This window comes from Monodelphis domestica, chromosome 7 (genome assembly GCF_027887165.1).
Source record: "Monodelphis domestica isolate mMonDom1 chromosome 7, mMonDom1.pri, whole genome shotgun sequence".
NCBI classification, from domain to species: Eukaryota; Metazoa; Chordata; class Mammalia; order Didelphimorphia; family Didelphidae; genus Monodelphis; species Monodelphis domestica.
The window spans coordinates 155156061-155178352 of record NC_077233.1 but is presented as its reverse complement, the minus strand read 5'-3'; the positions used below and the strand labels follow the sequence as shown (position 1 = coordinate 155178352).

General features: G+C 37.1%; 1 protein-coding gene and 1 long non-coding RNA gene across 4 annotated transcripts in view; one reads left to right on the top strand and one right to left on the bottom strand.

Moving 5' to 3' along the window:
- The window catches only part of INVS (inversin), a 233030-nt gene that overhangs the window by 78068 nt on the left and 132670 nt on the right, over positions 1-22292 (top strand). The window lies entirely within an intron of this gene.
- Positions 1-22292, bottom strand: part of LOC107649606 (uncharacterized) — a 57501-nt gene that overhangs the window by 12022 nt on the left and 23187 nt on the right. The window contains exon 2 of the long non-coding RNA XR_001623541.2: positions 13729-13801. This is a non-coding gene — a long non-coding RNA (uncharacterized LOC107649606). The remainder of the gene's footprint in view (positions 1-13728; positions 13802-22292) is intronic.

Here is a 22292-nt window from a genome sequence, read left to right as displayed (position 1 = left end):
GTATATGCTGTTAGGTGATAGGAGGGCACCTGGGTTTGTGTGTGTGTGTGTGTGTGTGTGTGTGTGTGTGTGTGTGTGTGTGTGTGTGTGTGTGTGGAGTATACATCGGTTCTTGTCTATATACACACATTTTTGGCTGCCAGAAGTCCAGGAAGTGAGGCTTTTCCCCCCTTTTGTTGCTTTTAAGAATTGAACATTCTCCATAAGTTTTTAATCTTCCCTATATTCCTCTCAAACCTTGGACCATGCACAATTACCAGCATCTTAGACCACCTGTAACTACCACTCCTTTGCTAGAATCTAACGCCTTTTACTAATAATGACTATCCATTTATTCAAATGTTAAATCCTATGTATGCATGCAAAAATCTCAATGTAATTAAGTGCTTTGCTCACTGGTAGATACTTAATGGGAAATGAATTGAAAATAAGATCATTTGTCTCATCCTATGAGAAGGGTACAGGTGATCAAGAAATGAGAGACGGAGAAATTTTAGAAAAACCAGAATATATATCTATGACTTTGAACTACTAGAAAAGATAATTATAATAATATCTAAAGCAGACAGAGGGGGAATGGATGAAAGAAAGGAGAGTATAAAGGAGCAGTTTAATTTGGAATTTTAAAAACTTGAATCTATATAAGGTAGGACCTCCTTATTCCTGGTTTTGATCTCTGTAGTTTCGGTTTCCTGCCCTCAGCCCAAATCATTAGAATTGAAGATTCTTGAGCAGAAAAGGTAGTGAAAACATGATGATACCTGGACTTTAGGAAGATTATTTGGGCAGCCCTGGGAAAAATCTATTGGAGAAAGAAGAGGTTGTAAGCAGGGAATCTAGTTAGGAAACTATTGAAACAATTTATGCAACAGTTGATATAGCTTTAAACTGAAGTGGTGGAACATGTCAATGAAAAGAAGCAGATAGATGTGAAAGATGATATAGAGTAGAGGCAAAATGGAATTGAAGGTAGAGTAAAAATGAAGAGTTAAAGATGACTCTAAAATTATGACCTTGAGTGACTTGAAGAATGATCATTCCCACAAAAGAAGTGAAGAAACTTGAAAACATGGTACAAATATGTCATGCTTCATTTTACTAAAAGATACAACCAATAGGAAAAATTCAGAGATGCATGGGAAGACTTATGAATTGTCACATAATGAAATAAACAGAACCAGGAAAAATATATGCATATATAATTACTATAACACTGTAAATATAAACAATACTTTTTTTAAACCCTCACTTCTATCTTAGTATTGGTTCCAAGGCAGAAGAGTAGTAAGGGCTAGGTAATGGGGATTAAGTGACTTGCCCAGGGTCACATAACTAAGAAGTGTCTGTGGCCAGATTTGAACCTAGAACCTCCTGTCTCTTAAGAGAAATAATAATTTTAAAGCTTAAATGAACTACAATTACAATGACCCTAGAATAGAGATAAGAAAATGTGTTTCTCTTCTCTGCAAAGTTGGGTCACAATGAGCATGTAACAATGCATATTTCATTAGTTGGTTAGTTTTGGTGAAGTGGTTTTTTTTCCCTCATTTAATATTTGTTATGAGGGATGACCTGCTAGTAAAGAAAGGGAAAGAAACATATTCAGAAATGGTGTTGTTAAATCAAAAGCTAACAATAACAAAAATTTTAAGAAATGGGAAAATTTTGAGAAAAGGGTGAGTTTGGGAAAGAAAGTGATGAGTTCCATTCTAGGTGACTGATTTTGAGACTTTCTGAGACTTCTGGATATATACAGCTGGAAGCAAAGTTTAGGAGACAAATTAGAGCTGGATGTATAGATTTGGAAACCATTTCTAGAATGAGTAATTAAGTTACTGAGAGCATTAAGAGAGAAAGAAGAACATCCAAGATAGAACCCTGAGGGCCACCTATAGTTAAGGGGAACACATGGATGGGGAACTGAAAAAGAATAATCAGAGAATTAGGAAAAGAAACCAGAAAGAAGCATCACAGAAACCAAAAGGGAAGGAAGGCAAAGGAAGAAAATTATGGCTAACTGCATCAAAAACTGCAAAAAGGCCAAGAAGAATTCAGAAATGAAAAAAGATCATGGAATTTAGCAATGAAGAGATTATTGTTAACCTTGGGGAAATAGTTTTAATTAAGAAATCAAATCATAAGAGATTGAAAAGTGACTATAATGTGAAGTAGAAAAAATCAGTCTAAAGAACTTTTTCTGGGAGTGTGATTGAGAAAGGGAGGAAAGACACAGTCCAGGTATTGAACTCCTTAAGAAAAGAAGGAAAGTGACCTGAATGGAGGCTTGCAAATCACCTCCACTAGGATCTGAAGAGGTTGATGTAAATCAATGCAGTAGACCTCACAGGAGAGATTGTTGAATGATTTTGACAGAGGAAAGATCTGGAAGTGGCAGTCAAGAATAAGGAGTGTACTTCCTCTTCTAGTCCCTGTGGACCAGGTTGTCTGAGAGAAGGTACATTCAGTACTGGAGAGGGAACTCAGGGATTCAAGATGTTCTGGGGAAAGTTAAGTTTCTCTGAGTTTGAGAAAATGGAAGGTGTCTGAAAGGGAAATAAAAACTCTAATATGAAGGAAAGTTCATTACAGTTAAATTGGCTTCCAAAGGGGATATTAAAGGAAAGACAGTGGAGAATATGAATATAGATGGGACAGGACTGAAGTGGTTGGAAATGAGAGAGCAGTAAATAGAAGCAAGGGGCAAGAGTTTTTGCCTAGAGAGCCAGACAGTGATTCTGAATCACAGGAATTAGGAGAGACAGAGGTAGCAGATTGCTAAACATGAAACAGGGAAGCATATAGTACCACTTGACTTCACTGCCAACCTAAAGAATTCTGTGATGACGGTGAGCAATATGCCTCAAGCAGTGGGAGAAAATGGAAAGCAGGTCAGGCATCTTTGTCCATATAAATATCTTTTGATTAGGTTCTCAGTTTCCTACCTGAACTCACATTCACTTTTTTTTTCCTGCCATCTCTGTATATGTATGTTCCACTGGAGAGTACAAGTTCTATTATCCAGAGTGCAATGTTCTGTTGTGATTTTCTACCAATTATCTTATTCTGTGGAGTTTACTATTCACCTTTGTGTTCTTTTTTTTTTCAACATTCATATCTATTTTTATAGATGCCAGATATTTGTTTTTATATGTTATTAAAGTGAAGTTTTTTCACCATTCTGAATGTGTTTGGTTTATCTTCTCTTCTGTGAATCCAGTTGTCTTTTTCTTTTCCTTCTAGAGATTTCTCCTTCGTTTTACTCCATAATATTTATTCATTCCCCTAAGTTCTCTCTTTTCCTTATCCATTTCTTTCCTCTCTTCATTTAATTACCATGAGGATTTCCTCCCATGTCTTTTTTTTTTGGTTGTTGTTCTTTTATTTTCTTTGGCATATTTGTTGTTGCTTTCAGGTGATGAAGGACACCACACTCACTTAGCCACACAAGTTATTTCACCCCAATTACCTACCCCTTGCCACTCTTCTGTCTAAGAATTGTTACTAAGACAGAACATACAGAGAGTAGGAAAGTCATCTAATGACAGGCAAGGTTAGGTACCAGCAACAATGCTAAAAGGTATACTTATAACAGCTATGATAGCCTCAGCCTTTGTTTATTAAGTCTCTCTGGTTGAAAGGACAGTCTAGGGCAGTGATGGTGAACCTTTTAGAGGGGCCCTCAGGCACATGTGGAGAGGGAGAAAAGAGAACTCCAATCCCACATCCCTCTGGCTTTCTAGTAACAAACTCTGGGAAACTGTGCTGTGGCAATGGCATTCATGTTCACAGACAGGGCTCTGAGTGCCCATTCTGGCTTTTTGTGCCACAGGTTTGCCACCATGGGTCTAGGGTATGCTCTATAATAGATTAAACTGATTGATATGATTTAACAGATTTAGGCAACTTCTAGATGAAGGAGTCCCCTGTATCAATGTATCTTTTCTGCAATTTATCTCAAACAACAAACTCATAGACTTGAAAAAAATCACTGTTAATGATCACAGATATTATTAGCAACATTAATAGTATAAAAAAGGCAGATAAACATTAAAATAAAATAGATGGGGAGAAGGCAGGTGACTCAGTGGATTGAGAGCCAGGCCTAGAGAAGGGAGGTCCTAGGGTTCAAATCTAGCCTCAAGCATGTACTAGCTGTGTGATCCTGGACAAGCCACTTAACTCTCATTCCTAGCCCTTACTACTCTTCTGCCTTAGAACCAATAAAGAGTATTAATTCTAAAATGGAAGGTAAGGGGTTTAAAAAAAATAGAAAAGACTGACATGAATTGCAAATGAGTGAATTTTTTCCTTTCTTCCTCATCTCCTAACCCTCCTCCCACTAGTTGGAGGGGAAAAGTGCTTGAACAGTAGCTTCCCCAGGCATTGATCCAAACAGGCAGAGGAGGAGAAACAAGCTGTGAGCTGGACTTCATCTTCGCCAACTAACAAAACTGATGATTCAACCAAATTGCTTTCAGTTCCTCTGCTTTGTTTTGGTCCACCTCTAACTCAGGTCCAATCTCACTCTTTTCTGGTCATTGTGAGTCTTCTGGTCCTGGTCTGAATACTTTTATTGTTGCTGGCTTTTGGTGCCAGTCTTGGCAGTATTGGTAGAAGTGTGGAACTGAATATATCCATACTTCTTCCTTCTCCAAGCTTCTCTGGAAAGTTTTCTCAAAATCAAAAAAACCTAGAAAATTGGAGAACTCTAGGTAAGACACTCACACTTCCAACCTATGAAATCTCCATGGCAACATGTATTTGGGAAGAATGGCCTTCACCAAGGTTACATTCCCAACCCCACTGCTTAGCACAGCACTTTATACCTAGAGTATTCATTAAGTGTTTGCTATGTGCTAGGCACTTTACTGAATGCTGAAGAGTGAAATATAAGCAAGCAACCCAGTTCCCACCCTCAAAGAAATTATATTTCTAATAGGAAAGATAATATCTAAAAACAAGCGGTAAGTGGGCACTGGAAAAAGGGGAAAGAAGCCTGCAAGAAGAAAGAACAGGAGGAGGAGAAGTCTTGAGAATTACATTGAACTTAATAAATGTGTGGTTCCCTATTGCTTCTGGAGTAAAACCTCCTTAGCTTGGCATTTAAAGCCTTTAATAGTCTAAAGCTTCCTCAGAGGGGAGAGAAGCTTTAAGGTAGGAAGATAGAGACAGGATAGAAGTTTTAGATACCACGAGGGGGATGACGGAATCAAATTAGAGATATGAGGTGGCAGGAATGAGTCTTTATTAATTTTCCATGAGCCACAGCTAAGCTCTGATCAAAGGACCCTTCCGAAGGCTTTTACCAGTCCAGAGATCCACATTTAATACCACACAGGTCGGAGAGATGAAAGAGAGATAGAGAAGGTTTAAAGATGGAGCTTGGCCAGAGGCCAAGCTCCTGCCAGGACAGCCATCAGCTAGCCTGAAAGAGAGAGAGAGAGAGGCAGAGCTTGCTGGGCTAAATATAACCTTTGATATGCAAATATACACAGTACATAGGGATGATTCTCATTGGTTAATGACAAGGTATAGGTGTGGTTTCTCTTAACCAGGTGAGCACAAAGAAACCTGTGTTCCCGCCTAACCTGGGGGAAGCTGGGGTCAAGGGTCAGAAGCTTTCCCAGCCATGTGTAATACTGAGCATGCTCAAGACTGAGCATGCTCTCTTCTAAGGCAATCTGTACATACCAACTGTTCCCCTTGCCCATAGCTAGGGGTGGACTGCTACATCATCTAACTCTAGTCTACCTTTCTAGATTTAGATCATATTATTCCCTTTCAAATACCCTAAGCTCTAGCCAAACTGATTCCCAAAACTGAACATATTTTCTGTCTCATTATATTTTCACAAGCTCTCTCACATACCTGGAATATGGAATCACATACCCTCCCCTCACTTGCCTCTGATAGAATTCTTACCTTTATCCTAGAATTAGCCTAAGTAATAATGGTAGTAGTAATAAGAATTAGAATAAGAATAATCTTGGATTTCATGCAGGAAGCCTTCTGGGATGCCCACTAGTTCAGGGGTTCCTAACCCTTTGGCAGACTGCTTGAACTCCAGTGATCACTTCCTAGAATGATTTCAAAATGTATAAAATAAATTCATAGGATCATAAGTGAAATTAATCATATGAAAATAATCTTATGAAAATATTTTAAATAAATTATGACATTCTACACAGTAACAGTAATATTGTACAATGATCAACTATGAGTAATTTCAGTATTTTCAATAATATAATGATCCAGGCTGATTCTGACAGACTTATCAAGAAAAATGTTATCCACCTGCAAAGAAAGAACTGATGGAGTCTGAATGCAGATTGAAGCATACATTTTTTTTACTTTATTTATTTGTTTTTTAAACCCTTACCTTCAGCCTTGTTGGCTCCAAGGCAAAAGAGTGGTAAGGGCTAGACAATGGGGGTTAAGTGACTTGCCCAGGGTCACACAGCTAGGAAGTGTCTGAGGCTAGATTTGAACCTAAGACCTCCTGTCTCTAGGCCTGACTCTCAATCCACTGAGGCACCCAGCTGCCCCTACTTTGTTTATCTTGTTTGGGATTTGTTTAAGGTTTTTTATCTTTGTTTTCTTTTCCAATAACTAACATGAAAAATATGTTTTGCAAGACTGCATGTGTATAACCTATCTCAAATTGCTTGACTTCTTATTGAGGGGGGAGAAGACAGAGGGAAGAACATTTGGAAATTAAATTAAAAATTAAAAAAAGAATGTTAAAAACTTTTTACATTTATTTGGAAAAAATAAAATATATTAATAAACCTTAAAAAAAATAACTTCATGGACTTTAGGTTAAGAACCCCTGCTCTGTTAGTGCTCTCTACCACCTTAAATTTATTGTATTTATTTATTACATCCTGTTACTATAATGGGCTCATCTTAAGCATACAGGCAGTATAATGACTCTTTCGGTCCAAAGGTTCTCTCCTCTGCTACTTTAGAGTGTTAATATTTAACAAAAAAAAAAATTAGAAATACCATCACTGTCTGAGTCCCTACTTAGGAAATTCCTATCATTTAAAGAGAGGCTTTGGCTCTCTGCCTTAATTACATTTATATTTATCTATTCATTATCTTTATCCTCTTAGTAGCTTGGAAAGAATTCAGATTCCTAGGAACATTTTGGAAAAGAAGTAGCAAAGTATATTAAAGAAGGTTAATAAGAAGGTACTTAGAGAGGAAGTTGGTAAAAGCATAGGCCTTTTCGTAGGACATCCTTCAGTCCTTAAGGGGGCTGACACAACTAGTGCCATTAGCCAGAGTCTTCTATCCTGAGTTGCCTCCTTGATTTCCTCCTTTTCTACCACAACTCAGTCCTCAATTTCTTCTTTCATTGGTTGACCCTGTACTGTCCACTTTTTTTTTTTACCTCTTGACATCCTGAGGCTTATAGTTTTATGGAAAGATCCTCAAAATATCTCATTGGTTCTAAGACAGTTTTTTATTTTATATAAGTTCCTCTTAGAATGACTAAAAGACTCATCCAATAAGGATAGCCTTCATTCATATAGGACTTTTCAAGGACTTTTAGTATTTTGTCAGGTTATTAAATGGCATATTAATGTTTTCTCACCTGCTAAATTTATCAGAGTTAAATGAAATGAAGTGATCTTGACTATATCCTTATATCCCATGTTATATCCTGCCCCAGGCCCTGCTCCATGTAAATTCTATGAGAGCTGGAATTGTTTGCAATTATGCCTTTGAATTCCCAACACCCAAAAATTTGCCCACGTTCAAATATTCAAATGGATTTATTTCATTGGTTTGGAAACTTGAATGAATGAACTAAAAAACATTTACTAAGCACTTACTTTGTGCAAAGATAATGCTAAGTGTTAAGAGATACAAGTAGAAAATTAAGACAATCCTTATACTTCAAAAGTTCATATTCTAAAGGGAATTTTCTAATGCTAAACTATTTCACTATACTTTGGTGGCAAAAACTTCCTTTTCTAGGTCTTCAGTGATTTTAGATATATTATCTGCTAGGAATTGCCAGGCTGCACTTCCACAGGGTCTGTTGCCCAAGGTAATGACCAGAGGCACTGGGTTGGAAGTGTTCCTGTTTCCATCGCTCAGGGTCCTAGGAAGCATCCCTGTTCCTTTCAATGATGCAGATTAAAATCCCATGCCTGCACTATCCTACACATCTCTCATTCACGTCCTCCCAAAATTTTGCCACAAGATATCCACTCAACGAACTAGTAGCCATCCTTGCTCTCTCTGGATCTCCCAAAGGAATCTGGACATCCTAGTGGTCCTAGTAGAGAATTCTGACATATCACCTTTCATGACCAGTTCATCTTCTCTTTTTGTCACAAAAATTTTGATATCTTTTGTTCCTCCTCTTCCTCAGAGTTCCTTCTTTTATATTTATATTTATATATATGCATATATATGTTCCTAAATTCTTATCTTCTGTCTTTGAATCAAGATTATATATTCGTTCCAAGGCAGAAGAGTAATGGTAAGGGCTAGCCAATAGAAGCTAAGTGAGTTGCCCAGGGTCAGGTCACACAGCTAGGATATGCATGAGGTCAAATTTGAACCCAGGATCTCCCATCTCTAGGCCTGGCTCTCAATGCACTGAGCCACCTATGCCCCCTTATCATATATATATATTGCCTAATCACATCCTTTAGTTGTTCAAAGACAGATATATAGCAACATCTATAAACTGTCTCTTAAAAATGATGGACCTTTGCTGTTAAAGGAAGTTTGGGGTCAGAAAATGTGATTTGCTCTTTCCTGAAAGCAATCTAGCTCACTCTTTTCTTTTTCAATTCTTAGCCCAGCTCTTAGTCTATCTATATCATCTGTCCTGGAAATTCACATTGTTGCCCAAGCTTTTTAAGATATCCATCTCATTTGTAAACTCTTGTAGAGAAGAATAAGCAATATCATTTCATAAAGGGGAGAAAAGCAATCAAATGGAAGACTGGCAAGATATATACCACCACACACAGCCATGACAAGAGTATTCAAGGATTAAATGGGAAAGGGAAACAGAAGAAAAATAGAGATTTGCAAACTGTTTTTTTTTCCATCAAGGATAGTGGAACCACCTCAGTTGGGCTCTAACATAACAGTTCCTGAAATCTTAACAAGTCAGTAAATGAACATTTATTAAGTGCCTGCTATGGGCCAGGCACTAAAAGTGCTGGGGATGCAGAGAAAGGTAAAAGATAGTTCCTGCTGTCCATTTAGCTCATAGTAGTAATGATGTCAAAGAGAACAAAGTCAGGAAAAGCAGTCAGATTGGATCAGATAGAAAGAATGGAGATTTATCCTAGAAGTGATACAATTGTCAGGCCATAAAAGACTGATTTAAAAGTTATCCAAAAGGCAGAAATGTAAGATTAAAATTAATGTCCAATAACTCCAAGTATTATATTTTATAAGATTTATTAATAATCATTTGAAGTAGAAAAAATACAAGAACAAAAGTAAAAACCTGAGTAAAGAAAGCTTTCCCAGCCTCGTTCTCAGGGAAAGAGAGAAGGGGACAGGGTCACACAAAACTTCATCTCCAAAACGTAAGGACCTAACATGAGAAAGAAAGTGGGAAGCTGGGATTTAGAATCCTGAGGAGCAAATTCTAATTGTATAGAAAGATATCAAAAATAAGGAAAATTACTTTGGACCTCATTGACAAAAAAAAAAGGTGACAATAGAACAACAACTACCAACCTATATGTGATTCTCTTATCTATACATAATCTTTGAGACTCGTCTAAATATGAATTGAGGACATCTCCAATGTGGATGTTAGTAGGGAACAAAATGCCCTCTTCCACCCTTTTCACCTAACCAAAATTTACCCATCCTTCAACACTTAAGTTTTAGGTCCCTCCTCCTTTGTGAAGACTTCTATGACCCCTGAAACTCAGAAAGATATTTCCCTCCTCTCAACTATTCACAGTTGGCCACATACAATACTTTCTTGTGCCATCTCTCACATTTTTGTCTTAAGGGTCATATAACTCTAATATTGTTATTTCCTAAATAAAAAAACTCCATAAAAGTCCTACTCCAGTGCCCCATCTTGCCATGGAATTGACCATTGGATTTTTGAAGGTTGCACCAATGTTTTTGAATATAGGACTGGCAATGAATTATATGCATGTCAATCTGCTAATTTGAGGTCAAAAGGACCAATCACAAATTTAGAGATGGGAGGAATGTTAGAAGTAATGTCATCCGATTCTCTCATTTTGAAGATGAAGAACTGAGTCCCAGTTTGGAAAGGCCATAGAGTAATGAGTTTTCCACCTAACAACTCTCAAAAAGCAATGAGCAAGTTAAATAAGATTAGTGTTAGAATCTGCATCAGTGAAAGGAATGTCAACATGATAAAATCACAAATCCTTTTCACATAGGTATTTCTTGATCTCTCAATTCTTTGAAATCAAGGTCTCTTGCACTCATTATATATATTATATTCATCTCTCTCTCCCAGGGCCAGAGACATACTTAATGGGTACTCAATAAATAGTTGTTGAATGAATGAATAAAAAAAATTTTCAACAATTAAATAATTAGATTGAAAGTAGATATTGCACTAAACTGTGTTTTGGAGCTCCTACAGATACTTAACCTTTTTTGTGTTATGATTCATCCATGTGGGGATTTTGGTAAAGTTTCCAGACCCCTTCTCAGAATAATGTTAAATGCACAAAATAAAAGATAGATTATAAAGGGAACCAATCATGTTGAAATGCAGTTGTTAACAATTTTTTTAAGTTCACAGACTTAAGGTTAAAAATCCCTATCTTATACACTATCATTATATTAACAATTTAGAAAATGGCACACATATTATATTGATCTAATAGGTGAAATGAAGATAATGAGGAATCAAAAATAATTTGGAGGACCTGATGAAAATGCAGGATTGTATTGTATTACATTAATAAATCAGAGAAATAAGTGATACAAATATTGTACAAATCCATAGAGAACTAATACAAACTGTATCATTCATTTCTCTACTTATTGAACACCTCTACTTGTCAGCACCAGCTGCAGCTCATCAGCCCAGCATGGGTGAGGCAAGCTTGAAAAGCAGATGGCTCCCAGCAGTCCAAGAACAGACAAAGCCAAGTACTGCTGCTACTGCATGCTCTGTGAAATCTTTCGGCCCATTGATTTCCCTGTTATCTGACCCATACCTCTCTACTAGGTTGGTCTTCTTGGACTGATCACTTCTTGGCATATCACATGTGTATTATACCCCTTGCACTACATGAACTGCTCAGCAAAAGCCTGACTTGGTAAATGAAATATTCCTGACCTCACAACATCCCCCTCCCCACAAATTCAGACAGCCTGCCAAGCTAGATCTTGATCTAGCCTCCATTCTTTCCTCTTTACTCCCTCCCTCGGTCAGTCACCAGGAAAAGAAATTGGCCAAGATGAACGAATGAAACATTTATTAAACAGGTACTATTTGCTAAGGGCAAAGCCCTGTGCAAAGTGCTGAGGCTACAGGTAGAAAAGTCAGAGAGTCTTTGTTTTCAAGGAGTTCACATTCCAATGGGAGAGGCCATACATATGGAAGGCTTCAGTTGTAAATCAGATGAAAAGGTTACTAGGTCCTTTGAGTATGGTGGTGAAGCAAATGTTAATGCCTTTTTCTAACATCATTTTCCCTGGGATAATGACGTTTCCAATGTTGAACCATTTGACAGTGTCAAGAACTTAGATAAGAAGAACTTTTCTGGATATTCAGTAACTATAAAGTAACTAAAGCTGTGACAACTGCAAGAACTATTGTCAGACTACATCTCCACCTGGATTGTTTCCTAGGATGATGGTTAATGGCTTCCTAGAACTGAAGCCTAAGACTCTTGAGTTCAGTGACCTGGGCTATCTCCATCAGGGTCTGAGGAGGCATGGTGGTCAATGTGGCCAAAGTGATGCTGTTGATTTGGCTTTCCTGGAACATGCTTCTTTCCCTCAGGATGCTGTGCTTCTACTTGTAGGCTAACTTATCTGCCCTGTATGTATTAATTGCTTTCTTTCACTCTTTTCCTCATTTCCATTCCTATTGCCTCAACCAGAGATGGAGGGGACTGTAACTCTTATCACATTAACACAGCATAATGAAATAATAGCCCAGAAGAACTGAGGGGATACCTAGCAAGAAAGCTGTTGTCAAGTGCAGGAGAGAGGTAGAGAACAATGAAGACTGGGAAAAAGCAATCAGATGGTCAGTATAGTTTCATGAACAAGTAATTTTCTTTTTTTGGCTGATATACTCACTCAGATTTTATGATCATACTATACCTGCATTTCAGCAAGATAGTTGACAATGTCTCTCAAAACAATTTTGCTGACATGAGGAAGAGATATGTATTGGATGATATGGTTATACTGAGCTATTCAAAGGACCAGATCCAAACAGCAATGGATTAAAGAAATGATGCCACCCTTGAAAGTAGTCTATAAAATTCCCTAGAAATTTGCCTGTGACTCTTCAATATTTTATCAGTGATTTGTATTGAGGCATAAATGAAACATGTATCAATTTTTTAGAGGGCAGGAAAATGGAAAAGATAACTAACACATTTTCCATATGGATCTGAAAGAACTTGACAAACCTTGACAAAAAGGATGAATTTTAATGGAACTAAATATAATATACTGCACCAAGATTCAAAAACTCCACTGCACAGGTACAAGATGACAAGACATGACAAAATTATAAAAAGACCTGAAAGTTATTGTAGGCATAATATCAAAATGAACCAACAATATAGTCTGACGGACAAAAAAAAATCTGACAAAGCTTAGACCATATTTATAGGAGCAAAGCTGCCAAAATTAGGGTGGATTATAGCCAAAGATCTAGTGGTGAATATTTATCAACCAGATTTATGCATAGGGAATTGCATAGAGGAGGCACTTTTAAGGTTAATCAGCTATATTAACATTTTTCTCTCAAGTGTGGACAATCAACAAAACAATAAATCAAGCCTGATGTATATAGAATTTACCTATTTTCCAGGTGTAAATGGTAATATTGAAATTTTAATAGTCTTCTCTTGGGAAACAGAGTTGTCTCTAGTATACTCTTGATTATAGTCCTATAGCACTTTGCCCTAGGTAGATCACACCTGCAATACCATGTTCATGTCTGAGGGTCACTTTTTAGGAATGTCCAAATGAGTTGCCAGGATTGTGAAAGTATTTGAAATTGAAATCATGTCATTTTAAAGAATTGGTTAAAGGAAAGCCATTATTGTTTAATGTAGAGAAGAAAAGATTTACAAGGGACATCATGACTCTCTTCCAGTATTTTAAAGGTTATGTGAAAGGAGGATTCCATTTGTTTTGCTTAGCCCCATAAGGACATAACTGGAGCCAATGAGTTTTGGCTTAGCCTATGGGGAAAAAAATTACTAAGAGCTGGAGTTGTCCAAAAATACAGTTCCCTACCTTGAAAGACAATGAGTTCCCCATTGCTGGACTCAGTTAGTACTTTGTTGGGAATATTGTAGAGAACATTCTTTTTCAGTTATGCATTAAATTGAATGGTCTCTTGGGTCCCTTTTAACTCTGAGTTCCTAGGAGGTACATTTCTTTCTGTTATTCTTTTGTGATCATTTAAATTTCTATATTAAATGCTGGGGTCTATGGGATTTGGTAGAAAAGAGTAAAACTTTTTTTGCTCATAATCCTATGTCTGAACTTTACCTCGTTGTTAGCACAAGGCTGGAATCCAAAATGAACTCTTCTGTCCCTTGGGTACCTTCCTATAGAACCATTCCTAGAAAATGAAGGGAGAAAAAAACAAAAATATAAAAATAGTAGAGTTTACAGAGTGCAGATTTCTTATTCTAGTTTATCTGACAATATAATGTCTAGCCCAGTTTGAGGAATAAGGACTTGGTATCTTTTCCTTTCCTTTAAACCAGTTGCATTTGAAATGCTAGAGAATGGATGCCAAAGATAATAAAAATGATTTTTTTGTTTATTTTTATGTTTTATTTTTATTAAAAACATGAAATTCAGTAGATTTGGAATGCACTACTGTTGGGTCTGGTCTTATATCTCACATCACTCCATTATCAACCAGCCTTTTTTGTTCATTAGGATATTTTGAGTGTCTTTGTCTACTTATTTTCTTATATTTGATTTTATTTTCTAATATTAAATAGAATCTGAAGGAACAATAGTTGACTGTGTTGCAAAGATAAAGATGACTTGCAGCTTTCTAAAGTTAACTATCCCTCTGCCTATTAAAAAAATGATTTTGATATCCCTTTGACATTGATAACCAGTAGAATAGGCACAGCTAGGAAATTGCCTTCTGGGTACATGAACTCTAAGCACTGAATTTTTGAATATGTGCAGAGAATGGGACTAGGGCAGAGAACAGAAGAGAGTGACCAGGAACTAGGTTCTGTAATGAGAATATAAGTGGTTTAGATTTATGCCCAAGCATCAATGGATCCCCTACAATTTTGTGGTGAGTCAAGGTGCAGGTCTCAGCAGGTCCGTTGTTCAGAGTGAATCTTGGTTCAAGGAGTCAAGGAAAGTGAAAATGAGCATGGTGCAAAGAAATGGGCAATTTCTAACCCCTCACTCCCAAACTATGCAAGACTAAGTAAGTATCCTGGATCCTAGCCCCATGCCTATTGTCAACTATTAGAAGAATTTTGATCAATTCAACATGTACGGGTATCTCTTCCACTTTGGGGAGTTAGAGGAATAGTGCCCTGGTGATCTGGAAGACCAACATAAAATTTGGGAGGCTTTCCTTCCTACCAGAGAAGTCAGAATTTTTATTTTTATTTTATGGAATGCTCATAGTAACTTATTGTAAATTTTGTATTGAGTATGCATTTCTTAATTTCTAAATTTTTTCTCTGTCATATGCTAGCCTTCAGGTGTCATCTGTGCCTTCCATGAAACTCCCCAATAATTCCCATTTAATTACTTATGCTAACCCACAATACCATGATGGGGAAAACTGCAATGTGGAAGAGCTACTTGTATTTATTTAATGCTTTCCATGTACAAAGTGCTACAGTTGGTCCTGGGGATACAAAGAAAAAAAAAGAACCCAAAAGTACCATCCCTCAAGGAGCTTACATTCTACTGAATTGAGGAAGGATAATGATGATGATGACGATGATGATGATGATGATGTGTGTGTCTATTTAAATAGCTCTTCTCTCCCAATAGTCTTCATATGAGAACAGAGACCATTTGTGGGTGGGGAAGATATGGGATAAACTGGACAAAAAAACTCAAAACCCAGAATGTGAGAGGCATATCCTTGAACTGTAGAATAAAATGTTAGAATCAGGGTTGAAAGGTCCTTAAAGATCCTCTAATCTAACTTCCTACCCAATGCACAAATCCCTTCTTCAACATCACTGATAGGAAATGTCAACTTCTTCTATTTGAATAATGCTGCCCCTTTCTATCTCTAAGCTAGCGTGGTTTGCTAGGAGAAATAATGCTGATTTAGGAGTCAGAAAACCTTGGTTTTTACTCCAGATTTTCTACCTATGTGAATTTGCACAAATCACTTAAACTTTCTAGGCCTCGGTTTCCACATCTGTAAAATAAGAGGAGTTGATTTATTGATGTCTGAAGTATTTTCCTGTGACATTGCCAGGTATATCCTCATGCTCTAACCTATATTTTATTTTCAACCTACCACTGACGTAGCTACTAGACTAAAAGAAGTACTTCTTTATCTAGTCTCAAAAAATTCACCCTTTGAGCTTTGGATGCTAACCTTAAAGTTGCCTCCTTTGCCTGCTTTGAAGTTCCTGTGGAATATTTACTTAATAGTTATTAGAATTAGTTCTATGATTAGGTAAACCTCAAGAATTCATTTATTGAATATTACTCTCATGCTGCTTGCTAGAGGTCTTGGTGGTGAATACTGTTTTTCCCAATTTTTTCCCATCATTTTCCTTTGATATCTAGAATCAAATTCTATGTTGCTTCCATTTTTATAACTCCATACTTTTTCTGTTTTTGTTTACTTGAGGAATGCCTCTAAGTTATTGGAAAAGTAGGGAGGTCTTAAGTTTACTGAGGTAGGAAAGTTGTGTTACCAGCTAGCTCTACCTGCTTTCCTACTTTTAATCTGTGTACATTTCTCTCTCCCATTTCTCTCTTCACTTGTTCATCCTACTATCTCCCAACTTCCATCCCTGTCAGTTGCCAAGGCAATATTCTTCCTGATCCTCATGACCACATTTTTATATTCAAAAATGTTTTACACACAGTAAAAATATCATAATTCCTACCAAGGTTAAAAAAAAACATTTCTACTGCAAATTTCAGAAAATAGTAAAAAGCTTTATTAACTTCTCAATAAATTACTGTATATTTTCTAAATCTTGTAAATAACTGATTTTCATCTAAAACTTGGCCCTTCTGTATATATACCTTTTGATTATTGAAATTCTCATTCCAAACCCAGAAAATGAACTCTTGAAAACATCTATAGGACTGCCAGTATCTTACTGTTTCCTAACAGCTTATCTAATCATACAAGGCAATGTGATACGGAGGAAAGAATACAGGGTTTGGCGTCAGAAGGCCTGGGTTTGAATCCTTGTTTCAATATTTACCTCCTGGGTGACCTCTAGCAGCTCACTACATTTTTTTTTTGGATCTCGGATTTCTTATCTATAAACTAGGGAATTGGACTTGGTAACTTCTAAGGTTTCTTCCAATCCTAGATCTGAAAACCTGTGGTTCATGAGATTAGACAATCAGTATTTACTCATAGGATTCATGTTAGTATATCAAAGATCAATGTATCTTGGTGTTGACTTTTTGCTTATGTCCATGGTACTCAAATCCAACATTTTATTCCTCAATTGTGAGATCACATTAACAAGCAATAGTGTCAAGAACAACTACATTTGTTCCTCTCAAAATTATTGAAATATGTACAAGGCAGCATGCCAGATGCTACAAAATGAAACTCACAAACGACTTAGGAAGATTTTCATCATTTTCTCCAAATGTTTCAAAGGCTGTCACATGAAAGAGGCATTGGATACTTCATATAGCATTATGATATAAGTAGTCTTAGAAAGTAGAAGTTTTAAAGAGTCTTATTTTAGCTAAACTGAAAAATGTTTTAGCAATTAGAGTGAATAAACTGACTCATTGAGTAAAGAGATCTCCTTTAATAGAAGTGTTCAAGCAAAAGGTGTGAATTATCACTTATTGGGGATATTGTCAAGAAATATCTTGGGTAGGGATTGGACCAGATGACCTCAAAGGCTTTCCAACTTTCAGGTTCTGAGAATGTAATATTACCTGCTTTCTTTTGCTCAGTCCCAATGACTGAGTCCCTTCTTTAAAAGGAAATTTCATACTAAAATGTTTTTCAAGTAGCTTTGACAAGGGTTGCAAAGAAATAGTTCAGAAAGTGAGCTGAAGGGAACAGCTAGGTCGCTCAGTAGATAGAGAGCCAAGCCTAGACAGGAGGTCCTGGTTACAATTCCGACCTCTGATACTTCCTAGCTAAGTGACCCCTGGGCAAGTTACTTGCCTAGCCCTTACCAGCAGTAGAAGGTAAGAGTTTAGGGGTGGGGGCAGAACTTACAGATAGATGCCAGGAAATTTATGTCAAGGGTTGTTGAAAAATGGGAACTCAAACTAGGAAATTAAATGTTGATAGCAACTAGTGGGTAGCTAAGCCCAGTACTCTCAAAGCCCTTCTCTAAGAATAAGAAACCAGAAACTAGCTCTAAGGGTACAATCCAGGTAGCCCAGACTAACCACATCTTACATCAGTGCTTACATCAATGGGAACACACACTGTACATGAATGGTGGAGCGTTGTAGACCATGATCCTCAACCATGTATCTACTCACATACCACAATGAGGACATATGAGGAGGAGATCAAAGACCAGATATTGGGGGCAGATATCCTCTCTCTCAGACTTTTCAGATCTATTCCCCATCATACACTCCACAGACTTCCAAACATTCTCTCCTTACCAAGTAATGATTGATCTCTGCTGGCCACCTAACTGCCTTGCCACCACCAGCTTTTCTACTATCTGGTCCCCTCCTCAAAAGTTCAGTTGAAATTCCTACACCATCAGCTAATACTTGCCAGCCACTCCTTCATCACAAATGGCCTGAGTGACAGATTAGTTTCTTATCTATCCCTATGCTCATAACCGTTTCTGAATACCTCAATGCCCCAAACCTACCAAAAGCCCAAGATCAGAACTGATTCACAGGATTAACCAACTGGAAATGAATGCCAAGAACACAACCCTGTAAACCAATTACCACCTTTTAAATGTTTCTACCAGTCCCGTCATCAGAAATGCCTGTGTGATCTTCATTCACCTGAAACCATACCATAGGAGATGCGTTGCTGACAATTTCAGGACTCTAGGTTCAAATAGGATCTCAAACTGCCACAAGCCACCTCTGTCTTCTCTCTTCTATCCCTAGAATCCATTTGGAGCTCCATTATTGATTTTCTGATCCTAAGTAGGTAGTACAAGTATTTTTTTTCCCTACTTTATGAATGAGGAAGTCAAGGTTCAGAGAAATTTAGTGACTTTTGAAGGATTTTCTCAGGCAGTGTCAGAGTCATTTCCAACCTAGGTCTTTTGACTCTAGAACTAAAATATGTTTTCAAAAATATTTTTTGAACAATTATGACACTGGAGAAGCAGAAACCTTATTAATGTTGTTCTTACACTATGTTGGATGAGCTTCTTGGAACAGAAATAGTTGCTGTAAGTACAGATGGATATTTTAAATTGTAGGTGTTAATGAAATTAACTATAAATCCAAATTGGATTCTTATTGTTGCTGTCTGTCTTAATACCACGTTTCATTATCGGTTTCTCAAAACCTTGAAAAGGTTCATAGAAATCTGTGTTTTTCAAATTGATAGTTTTAAAAGATTCTCCTAATTGGTCCCTCAGCATTGGCCACATTATGCACTTACATACTTTATGTACTTCTAACTAAAAAATAACAAACTATTTTAAGCATCTAACATTGGATGGATTTTCCTTTTTTCCTGGGATTTGTAGGGTGAAGTTGGGGGGAGGCAAAGAATAGCTTTGCCTTCCAGCATATCCAAATTTCTAGGGCCAGTAAGTAAATGAGCTTCATGATATGCTTAAGCAATTCCACCCCAATACTGTAGCTGATGTGTTCAATAGCCCATTTCCCCCTTTGGTGTTTTATGCTGTATTTTCAGGTTAATTTCTGCAGTTTCTGTTTGAGCTGACTTTCTAGGGGAAGAGAGTCAGTGCAGCCTAGTGGAGAGGAAAGACACAAGCATTTGCATCTCTAGAATGTTTGTATTGACAAATGGCAGTCAGCTATTGACATTCCTGTCCCTGGATGATACTTCAATTGGCTTATCTTTGCTGGTCAAATGCCTTAATTGTTCTGGCCTTTAATTCAGTCAAAGTTGGAGCTGGAGCGGAGGAGAAAGAGAAGGAGCCAGGCTCGTGGAACATCAAGCTTGAGCAGGGAAGCTGCTGGCAACGATCAGCCTGTCATAATGTTATGATTTGTTCATTTTTATACCATTTATTAGCCTTTACTTGTTGTGCCATTTGGCCTCCGGGGCAGATAAAGTGCTGTCTAATTTGGTGGGTTTGCTTCTGTCAGAGTGGCCTCTACAGAGAAGGTGTTAACTGTAGTGACAAATAATCAATAGCTGTCCTTGTCATGAGGAACGTGAGTAGTTGGGCCTTTCATCTGGAGGATTAGAGGTCTAATTGGATTGAGAATAGGGAGGGTGGGCTGTTGGGTAACCCTGTCAGCTGGGTGAAGCTGTCAAATGTCAGCCTTATTCAGACTGAAGGGAAGGAGGGAGAGGTAGGCTTCAGAAGCCAGGAGGCAGCCAGGCAGGCAGGCAAATGAAAAGCTCTTTTTATAAAGTAATGGATGGTGAAGCAAAATAGATGAACATATGCTATCTCTTATTTTAAAATTAGACATCCCTTTGGATAATGAATCTCTGCAACTTGAATGATATTTTCATACCCTGTTGTGTGAGGAAGCACATACTACACGTCCAAGCTGGTCCTTTATGTCCTCAGTTTCAGCAAATGCACTGGTCAAATGGAAATGTAAAATGGGAAATGGCAACCTGTGTTTGGTTTGTTTGGAAGCAATGGGGGCCTAAATGATTACATTGTTATTAGGAAACGGCAAGGATTTTTAGAAGAATTAATTATTAGAAAGGTTTTTTTTTTTTTAGGAGCATCAATTAATCCAGATGGAATACTTTATAATTCTGGATGTATATTTCATAATCTTTTTTTGAATTGCTATGTGGAAGTCGGATCCTTTTTTTTTAATATTTTCATATTTACAGGAAGTCAATGGGATGAAAAGTGATAGGGAGCTAAATAAATTCTTTATTTTATTTAAAAAATAATGCCCAAGAGACTTAATCTTTTAACATATTGGAGTAAATAAAAATATTAGATTTTAAATGCACAAGCATCAGTGGTATACAATTTCTTATTCCCTCCCTGCTTGAGACAATCTCTTCTCTACTTACATTGTTGTAACATGCCCAAGGGGCTGGAGTATGGGAATTGAATTGCCCTTTGACTGCAATACTCTTAAGACTATCTCTTTGAGACCAAGTAAAGTACTTTAAATTCATGTAAATCCTTGTAAGGGTAATATAAGAAAACTTAATAATGATAAATTGCTGAACACAAAAGCAGAATTTGTGAGCACAGACCTATATGCTCTACATACAAATCTAATTTAAAGGACTGTTGTTCTCTACAAGCATTTATAAATTTCTTTGAATGCTCTGAGGATATATTAGCTTCTGGGAGCATTTATGCATATCCTAGTTAGTCATAAGCGAAAATAAGGTTTACAGTCTGTCACATAAATGAATAAATATAGCATCCCACAAAAACCTTGCAAAAAGACAAATTGACGGTAATGATGATGGGAACTGAGTAGTTCTTGAGTTTGGGAATATACATTCAACTCCTCTAAATTCACTCCTCCATATTTATAAAATATAATTTCAACCAATTTGAAATGATTCAAAAGCATTCTACAGGAGAATGGAATAGAAATACAAATAGGGAACAACAGAAACTATTAACATGTTAACAATACAAACTAATGAGAATAGCTATAGGATCATATACTCATAGATTTAGATCTGGATGGGACTTTAGAGACCATTGAGCCTAATCTCTTATTACAGATAAGGGTTGGAAAAGTTATCATTGTGTGGCCTGCCCCTAGCTATACAGAGACTATCTGAGGCAAGAACCAAACTCAGGGCTTCCCAACTCCAAGTTCAGCCCTCTCTGCATAGTGCCACATAGCTTATTAGATGTCTTGAGCTCTGGTTTGCTCTTATTAAGTCATTACACTTATTTTTTAAAGCTACTTTTTCTTAAAAGGTTATAAAAGGATGAATCATTGTGATATTACTAGGTTTAGAGTCAGAAAAATTCAGATTCCAAAGCCACTTCTGACATTTACTAATTATGTGAACTCAGTCAAATTACTTAACCTCTTTATAAATCACTTCCCTAAGAATTATCTCTTTTGTTTTGTTTTTAATTTTATTTAATTAATTAATTTAGAATATTTTTCCATGGTTACAAGATTCATGTTCTTTCCCTCCCCTCCCACCAATCCCCTCCAGTAACTTATGCGTAATTCCACTGGGTCCTTGATCAAGGCCTAGTTCCATATTATTGATATTTGAACTAGGATGGTTATTTAGAGTCTGCATCCCCAATCATATCCCCATCGACCCATGTGATCCAGCATTTCTTTTTCTTATGTGTTTCTATTCCCACAATTCTTCCTCTGATGTGGATAGTGTTCTTTCTCATAAGTCCTTCAGAATTGTTCTGGATCATTGCATTGCTGCTAGTAGAGAAGTCCATTATATTTGATTGTACCACAGTGTATCAGTCTCTGTGTACAATGTTCTCCTGGTTCTGCTCCTCTCACTCTGCATCAATTCCTGGAGGTTGTTCCAGTTTACATGGAATTCCTTCAGTTCATTATTCCTTTGGGCACAATAGTTTTCCATCACCAACATATACCACAATTTGTCCAGCCATTTCCCAATTGAAGGGCATCCCCTCATTTTCCAATTGTTTGCCACCACAAAGAGCGCAGCTATGAATGTTCTTGTACAAGTCTTTTTCCTTATGATCTCTTTGGGGTACAAACCCAGCAGTGCTATGGCTGGATCAAAGGGCAGACAGTCTTTTAGTGCCCTTTGGGCA